This window comes from Elephantulus edwardii, unplaced genomic scaffold (assembly GCF_000299155.1).
Source record: "Elephantulus edwardii isolate Elephantulus edwardi_28Jun2011 unplaced genomic scaffold, EleEdw1.0 scaffold00104, whole genome shotgun sequence".
NCBI lineage: Eukaryota > Metazoa > Chordata > Mammalia > Macroscelidea > Macroscelididae > Elephantulus > Elephantulus edwardii.
Genome location: NW_006399854.1, coordinates 7935137 through 7944848, shown reverse-complemented (window position 1 = coordinate 7944848; position 9712 = coordinate 7935137).

The following is a 9712-nucleotide window of genomic DNA, read 5'->3' as shown; positions in this document are numbered from 1 at the left end:
CAAGCCCAACATGGATGCTTGAGCCCTAACTTTGGGATGTGAGGAAACAGTATATAATTTATAGACCACAGTATGTATTTTTTTTTTAATCTATTTTTCCCTAGTAATCCAAACACACTCTTTTGCCTGCTTGCTGGCTGGGACCAGTTCTTGGAAAAAGACATTAAACTGGAAAAAGTGGAAGATCAGAGGAAGAAAGGAACACCTTCAACAAGATAGACTAACCCACTGAGCAGTGGGCTCAGTGACCACTTAGCCCTTGAGTGGTGGTGCAGTCATTTAAGGACCTGACTACTAATTGTCCAGAAGACAATCAGAAGACAGTCCAGGTGATCTGCTTCAGAAAGGTCACAATTTTGCGATGAAATACTGTATGTCATGGATGAATTTAGAACCAATTATGCTGGGTGGCAAAAGTCAGTCATGAAAGGACACAACAGTCTGAACTGTGTCCTATCCTGCGCCATCCTCAACATCTGTAACAGACTTGAGCCCGTTATTGTAGTCACATCAGCCTATCTCCTTGAGAGTCTTCCTGTCTTTTGCTATACACAGAATCAATTTTGGAGGGTCAGTAGAAATGAGAAGGAAGGAAAGAAGAGGAGAGTGAATATTAATCATTAGTTGTATGGGAAAAGGCAGTATCGAATAAGGATTGTTTTTAGGTGCCATCGAGTTGAGTAGGTCTCATAAGCGAACCCTGTAAACATCAGATCTGAGCCCTTTCCCATCCTGTGCCATCCTCACAATCTCTGATACACTTTGAGCCCATTGCTGCAGTCTCTAGACATTATTATTCATTGTTAAAATTATAAAACAAAATGTAATGATTGAGTTAAAATGCAGTGTATGATTTGTAAATTCTTATTCAGATTTTAAAACAAAAAGTCACTACTTAACAAGCAAACAACAACCCCCCCCAAAAAAAAAATTCACAACTTTGAAAGCCCTGTCTGGCAGTTCTCCTCTGCCCATGTGAAATTGCCAGGGCACATAATCAGCTTGAAGAACACTAACAACAATAAAAGCTGCTCTTTGATTTCTCAGCCATCACAGAGAATCATTTAATCTACCAAGTTGGTTTATTGGCCTTAGTATGATAAATCAGTCATTATGATGAATAGTTGTTAGAAGTGATCTAAAAAAAACCACACAAACCACAAAAAACCACTGGTTAAAAAAAGAGTACTATTCTATGACTGCATTGTTTCACATTTAGACATTTAAAATTTGATTTCCATATATTTAAGTGCATTTTTTTCCTTGCATTTAAAGTTCATTTGAAAGGGTTAGCATGATCCTTCATCATGATTTCACCTAGATATAGTAGACATTATAGAATGAAAGTTTTTGCAAATTTAATGTTTTAATTCAGTCCATTATGTGTTTGAATGTATTATTTTCCAGATTTTCTCGGCTCAGTGTTGTTGTCATAGTGACCCTGTTAACAACAGATCTGAACTTTGACCTATCTTGTGCCATCCTCACCATCTCTGAAGAATTTGAGCCCCCTTTACTGTAGTCACTGTGTCAGTTCACCTCCCTGAGGCTCTTCCTCCCTCTTGCTGACCCTCCACCTTTCCAATCATGATGTCCTTTTCCAAGGACCAACCCCTCCTAACAACTTACCCAAAGTATATTAAATGAAGCTTTACCATCCTTGCCTTTAAGGAGCACCCTGAACATCATTTTACTTGTTCTCTTGATATTCAGTACTGCTCTTTGATACTGTAATCCAGAGGCATCGATGATTCTTCAGTCATCCATAATCATTGTCCAACTTTCAAATGCATAGCAAGTAATTGGCAAGATGATGACTTCAGCCTTATACCTTAGTCTTTAAACTGACGTCATTGCTCCTCAAAACTTTGGAGAGATCTTTGACAGCAGATTGTCCTCAATGCAACACATCTTTTAATTTTTGGACTGCTGCGACCAAGAGTGTTTGTTGGTTGTAGATCCAAGCAAGATGAAATTATTGACAAGTTCAGTCTTTTCTTCAACTATCATGATGTTGCCTATTGGTCCAAATTTTTGTTTTCTTGATATTGAGATGTAATCTATATTGAGGACTGGAATCTTTTATTGTCTATTGTTATTATATGCTATCAAGTTGCCTTGGACTCATAGTGACCCTGTCTACCATAGCTCTGAACTTTATCCGGAGCCAATCTCACTGTCCCTGTCATGCTTACTGCCATTACCCCAGTAACTGTCAATCATCTCATCCAGGGTCTTCCTCTCCTGTGCTGTCCCACTGCCCTTCCAAGCATGTCCTTGATTTTCTATAGGAAGCATTTTAAGTCTTCTCTTTCTGTGAACAAGGTTGTGTCATTGCTTAACACAAATTGTTAATGAGTCTTCTTCCAATCCTGACACAGCATTCCTTTTCATAAAGTCCAGCTTCTTGGATCATTTGCTCAGCATACAGATTGTCCAGCTGAGTAGTCTTTGTTATGAAACAAGTTGAAAAAAATAAATCATAAATTACTGGCAGCATGGTGTACAAGAAGGAACATGTGTCAAAAGATAGATCTAGACCATGCAAAATATATTTCTCCCCCTTATTTGAAAGTATATATTTATAAATTAAGGTGGTCTGGTGACCTGAGGAGTAGAGCCTTGCTGTTAACTCAGAGCAAGGTGGTTTGAATTTACCAGCAGCACTGCAGGAGAAAGATGACTCTTAAGACTCCCAGTAACACCACCTTAAATTTTAATGGCCATCATTGAATCAGCTCCCAAATCCTGGAGACCCAACAGGACAGAATACTCAGACTGCAGATCAGATCATTGTGATCCATTGGGGTTTTTTGAGTTTTACAGTTTGAAAAATTATTTTGTGGTTATTGAGCATATACATAGAAAACATATCAGCCTTACCCATTGAGGTTTCACTTACCAGGTTTTTAGGAGATAATTCCTAAACCTTTCTACTCTTGTCAACCTGTTCATCATCACAGCAACACTTAAGTTTGTCTCCTGACAAACACAATGGCGAGGCATGATGTGTCTTCAAGAATTGAGCCCAGGCCACTGCTTGGAAGATGAGAGTTCTGTCACTGAAACACCAGTGCGTTATATCATTTTGAGAAACAGTACAAGAAAGTAAAGAGTGCGGGCTCTAGAATCAAACTTGGATTCCAATCACTGCTCTGTAATTTGTAAGCCCAAATAACTGTTGGCAGATCTACCCTTTCTAAGTCACATTATCCTTATTTATAAAATGGGGAACTATCTATTTCATAAGCTGTCTGGAAGTTTGATATACTTAATATATTAAAAACACTTAGACTAGTGTCTGGCAAAGCAAGAGTGCAACACATTTTAGTGTTTGTTAAGTCATTGATACATCCAAAACCATTGGATTATGGTGGTACTAGTGAAGAAACAAATGGGAATCTCTTGATTTATGGAAGTCACACACAGAAGGAGTAAGACCCCTTATTCCTCGTACTGCTCATGAAGCACTGCCTCCCTTCCGACTGCAGAAGCGCTTCAACCTGCTCGTGTTGACTAGACCCATCCGCAGGATCGTTTCCTTCATTTCCTATTGTTTTTCCAATTCTTGGCTCCTGCCACAGTATTTTTATCTTGGCTCTCATCTTGCTAGAGCCCTTCCCTTTTTTCATGGATCCTTGCTGTCTGTATTACTCAGTTCCAGAGTTGTTAGTGAAAATGACAGGCATCTGTTTTCAAGAAGGATGTGTGGGCATTGAAGCAAAGTTTTCATACTGGCTAATTATTTGTTTGCACCCTTCTTGTTATTCTATTATTTTAGCCTTAACTTGTGTTTAATGTAGTACTGAGTTATTGTTTATGAATACTGCTTGTTTCCTGAATTTTTTTCTCCTTCCCCCGCCCTTTGAGATAGTAAACTCTGTTTTTCTTAACTAAGAAAAGTTTGAGACTCACACAAATCCCTTGAGCCATTCTAAAAATAGAATATGAATCATTGGGTTGTTTGAGGTTTGGTGGGGTTTTTGTTTGTTTTTAATCTTCAGTGATTTAAATGTGGATCTTGGGTTTTCGTTATTGTTTGTTTGATTTTTGCATTGAAAATATATTTCTATCACATCATCAAAGCATATTGTGCTTATTAAAGTTTTCTGGAAATGTAAAATGATGTAATATTACAAAAATGATTTTATGAAAAAAAGAGTAGCATTCTGAATGTATTGTTTTAATCCAGAATTTGGGTTTATAGGAATAGCTGTTAAATTACATTCAAATCAGCAAGTATTTACTGAATCTTTTCTGTAGAGTGGACACCATGTAAGATTCTAAGGTGTTTATCCCAAGCCTTAACTTTTCCCTTAGTTTTTACGGTGCATCCCATGACTTGAGGATTTTGGAGGGAATCTGTGAGGATGGAAGTTATATTGGTTTTATTAGGACTTGAGATTTACTTTCTCAAGAAAAGAGACAGCTTGTTTTAAGGCTGTATTGTATATTTGTGTTTCGTTTTCTAAGACGTCATTCTTTTCCTATTTAGATTGTCAGTGTTTTGCATATTATCTATGAAGTTCCTTATCTCTGTCCCCTTCCTTTCCTCTGTTGGTGTATTTTATGTGTATTCATATTGTGTGTATTCCTTCCACAGGAAGTAGGATATAGTTGAGTAGCCTGTGGAGTTAGGCTAATTAGAGGAGTGTTAGAGAATCAGAGAACAGTCTTCATACTTAAAAAGTTTATTGTGGAGTGACACAAATATATATTTGTAAAACTAGTGTAACTCTCTAAACAGCATGCATCTGGAAACTATGAACTTTGATAAATATCGCTAGTTATAGAAAGGCTTCAGGCCTGTTGTTGTTCATAGGGTCGCTATGAGTCGGTGCTCAACTGGAAGGCAATCAGCAAAAAAAACAGTGTAACAAATAACAACTAAAACAGCATTCTATTTAGGATATAATCATTGCTAATGAATACTACAGACTCTACTTTGACATTCAGATAAAGTAGAAACGGATTTAAAACAAGTATAAAACCCACACCACTCAGAAGTAGAAAGCTGCTTTAGTCAGGGTTGAAGATTTTCTAGGAGTGGTAGAACTTTAGCTGGAGCTTGAAGCATATCTGTACATTTTTTGCATAGGTAGCAGTACTTTTTGGTATTATTGTAGAAAAAAATGTTTTACTGTCTAAAGAAACATTTATTAAAATAGCTGTGAGTTTGATGTTGCTCTGAAATATTGGATAATTCACAAGTTAATACTTTTCATTTCTCCTTCACAGCCCTTGAGGAAACAACAAATGAATATATGGAACTTTATTAATTGTTTAGTTCTATGTACTTAAATTTAGTAAAAATTATGTTTGCTTTTTATTTCCTGTTTAGCATACTTCCAAATTTTACTAATTTTTTTTTTAAATTTTACTACTTTTTTATGACATAAAATTGGTTTCCAAGAACAGCTTTTTCACATGAGTAAGAATTTTTCTTATTTCTTCCATCTTTGGGAGTCTAGGAGGTACTTTATGTTAAATGTTTCCTGTTCCATTCTGGTCAGGCCCCTAGGATACTACGTTTTCAGATGATAGGCAATTAGACACTGAGGAAAGATGGTGTCAGGGTAAGCAGCAAAGAGATAGAGGTGAAGAGCTATTATCTTTATTTTTTTAAAAAAAGTATGAACATTTTTATTATTTCTATCTGGTTCTGTTCCCATTAATCTAGTTTCCCTGCCCCTATGTACTTATTTCTATTGACTGTTTAGTCCCATAGAGATGATTTTTGAAAGGAGTACAATACTCATGAGTGACATTATTTTGTGAGACACTCTGTTATTTAGCTAAACAGTGACCCCAGGGTTTCATTTCAGTTCAAGGTTATGCGGAGTATCCCAAGGCAATGGTCTTCCAATTGTGGAGTCTTCCAGTTTCAACAGATCAAATAAGTTGATTTTTGGGGAATTTGAGGCACTGATACAGAATTTCCTTCCATTCTATTCATGTCTATCCATTGTGACCTGCATTGGAATGGTTGATGGGCTCCATCTAGTTCTCTGGTGTCTGGGTAGATGGGCTTATGGTTTGTGTAGGGTGCTCTGTGGAGTAGTCATGGGGACTTGTGCTGCTGACCCAAAGGTGGTGCTTCCTGCTGGTTTGAATCCACCAGTGCCTTCTCAGGAGTAAGATGGGCATCCCTGTGATTTACAGTCTGAAGAGTCAGCTGTGAGTTGGTGAAAAGAGCTATTTTCAAGGTAGAATTTTTAGCCAGTTTATTTTTTAACTCAGATGATGGAAAGATTGTACAGTTAACAGAGGTAGGCAGTAAAGTATATATGAGTTTAATTTGAAGTTTTGGCATCATGTCTAGATAGCAAAATAGGAGCAAACAGGATCCTTGCCCAATCATGACCAACCAACCAGCTCACTGCTTTCAAGTCAGTTCCAAGTAAAACTGCCCTATAGGGTCGTCTTCTAGACTATAAATTGTTAAGATGACGGACTGCTTGATCTGTCTCCCATTAAGCAGCTGATGGAATCAAACAGCCAACCTTTCTTTAGCACCCTACCACTTAACCCCATCATGTTCCACTTGGGTTTCTTACATATGTATCCAGATGTTAGAAATGCAGGCTTGGATGTACACCTATGTTTATTGCGGCTTTGTTCGCAATAGCAAAGAGCTGGAAACAGCCCAAGTGCCCATCAACAAAGAATGGATAGAGAAGCTCTGGTATATTCACACAATGAAATACTACTATGTTGCATTGAAAAACAAGGAACTCATGAAATATTATACAAAAATGAGTGACCCTGGAGGACATTATGCTGAGTGAAATAATCTCAGTCACAAAAGGACAAATACTTCATAGGGCCACTGTTGTAAAACGGGACTGACATTAGGGTTGAGGGAAGACCGAAAAGGAGGGGAGGAATGATGTATACTGCATTGAAACAGATGAGGGAGAGATCTGTTTAAAAGATATATGAATGGGTATTTTTGTCATTACAGAAGTCCAGAGTGAAGGCTGCATAGTGGAGTGAACTTGGGGGGAGGGATTGCATAACAATGAAAGAGGTTTGTTTTTTTTTTTCAAGGAGAAGAGTGATTGGGGGGCAGAGATAAAAGGGCAACAGTGAATGACTGGAAATCCTAAGTCTCTGTAAACTTTCATTAAAATTAGTAAATTAAAAAAGAAAAGAAATGCAGGATTGGAACTGAAATCCGGGTTGAGGATAAAATCTAGGAGTTCACATAATGTAATAATTTTGCATTATCTGAGGAAGAGAGTTAAAGAGAACTAAGAACAATTTAGTTCCATCTTTGTTCTTGTGGTTAAGAATTGAAATTTACATGATTAGTATGTTAAAGTATCTTTCTATTTAGAGACTTCAGAGTTACGTCAGGAGTTATTTTTTATCAGCCTCCAGTTTTTGGGCTTGCTGCTAGATGGCAGTAGTAATCAATGCCAAGGGTAAAAAGACAAGTATTAGTTTAAGTAATATTAAATTAAGCTTAATGATAGTTTAAGTCGAATCCAAATGTTTGGTAAAGTTAGTATCTGTAGAACATTCCTTTCATCCTTTATATCAGATATATAAAGTAAGTCTTCCCCCACCCCTCTTAATATCCGGCTTTTGCAGAATGGTTCAAGAACTATGCCTTTTTGTTGGTTTTGATAACAGGATCTTTTGCTGTGTACAGAAGAGAGGAAATGAGTTTAGGATTTACTAGATCTTTCCATGATTTGCTACAAAGTGGCTCAGAAAGCTAGTTTGTCCTACTATTGTCACACGAAGCTACAAATCATATCTATTTAAGACTTTTTAGCACTTTTTAAAAAATCCTTATTTGAGTGAAAGTTTAAAAATAATTTTATTTTCATACAGTCATTCATAGACATTTTATTTTCTAATATTACTTGCCATTGGTTAATGTCATTAATTACAAATGTCTAATTTTACCATATTTTTTAATTTAGTTATCAGTAAATTCATGTTGGCGGGAGTGCTGACTCTACCTTAAATGTAAATGTCTCTAGATGTTCATTTATAAACCTTTATAAAACACTGCCTACTTGATGATGTGAAAGAGATGATAACATGATTATAAGCTGTCCAGGGTCTGACATAATCTTAAATCCAGCCAGTGGTTGACAGTGGAAGTTGAAAAAATGTGTTAATATGTTGAAACATCTTTCTGTGTGAATATTGTTTTAGAGAGCCTATAGAGGAATATTTTACACTGAATTGACCTTGTTGTTTTTAGGTGCCATCAAATCACCTTGACCCTGTAACCAACAAATAGGAACCTTGCCCTATCCTGTGCCATTCTTACAATCTCTGCCATGTTCAAGCCTACTGTTAGTTACATCATCAGTACTTTAATCTATTTTGTTAAAGGACTATTCTATGACCCTTCAGCTTTCCCAGCATACTACCTTTTTCCAGTGACAGCTTGCCCAAAGTTTGTGAGACCAACTTTTCACCATCCTTGCCTTTAAGGAGCACACTGTTTTTTGCTTTTTCCCAGACTGACTTGTTTGTTCTTTTGGCTTTCCTTGGATATTCAGTATACTTCTCTGACATCATAATTCAAAGGTCTATTCTTTTTCTGTCAACCTTTCTCATTGTCCAACTTTCAGATGCGTAGGAATTAATTGAAAAGATTATGGTTTAGACCAAGTACACCCTAGTCTTTAAACTGACATCATTACTCCTGAGCACTCTGGAGAGGGCCTTGACAGCAAATTTCCCCAGAGCAATATGTCTTGATTTCTTGCCTTCCTTTGTTGTTGCTTTGGGCTGTCAAGTCAGAACTGACCCTCCAGCAGATTTTTCAGAGTCAGCAAATCACCTGGGAGGAGATAGCTTGCCACTGTAGAGCAGCTGGTAGATTTGAACCACTTGCTGCCTTTGGGTTGGCAGGACAACTCCTTGTGGACTTGTTTTCTTCGGCTTCTAATTGGACTTATACATGAGTAATTGAGGTTCTTTTGCACAGTCAGCACCTGGCCTAGTTTCAACTCCTGATACTCAGCTTCTCCAATGATTCTTTCCACATATGTAGCCAATCTGAATCATGTGTATCTCATCAGGTGAGGTACATATATAGTAGTTGTTTGTGTTTCTTTAAAAATATTTGTGATGAATAAGTCATTGAAAGTACAAAATCTAAACAATCTCTAGCCTCATTTCTGCCACCAAGTCTGTAATTTCTACTGTTTTTTCTTCATCATTTCAAACGTTTATGTTCCAGTCACAAGTTCTTATTAATCCATCTTGATTGCATGTTTTGTCAATTTTGGACTGCAAAACAGTAAAATTCCTTCGTTTCCTTCTTTTTGGCTTTAGTTATTGGTGTATATATTTGAATAACAGTTGTATTAAGTCTTCCTTGCATATCCATGAATAGTATCTTATCACAGCATTATACTTCAGGCTAGATCTCGAAATGGAAACCCATTCTTCCTCCATTTTTATTCTGGGAATAGTAGCTTCTCTGATTGTCTGATTTAGAGTGGTCAGTGCCAGTCTGTTCCAGTTCACTAATGCCTAGAGAGTCCATCTTTATGCATTCCACTTCATTTTTTATAATTTTCAATTTTTCTATATTTATACTTTGTATATTTCGTGTTCCAGTTAATACTGGATATTTGTAGCTGTTTCTCCTCATCTTTAGATGACTTCCAATTTAGGATCTACCTCTAATGTGATAACTTCTTGTGTTCCTCCTCTGTTGTTCATAGGATTTTTCCAT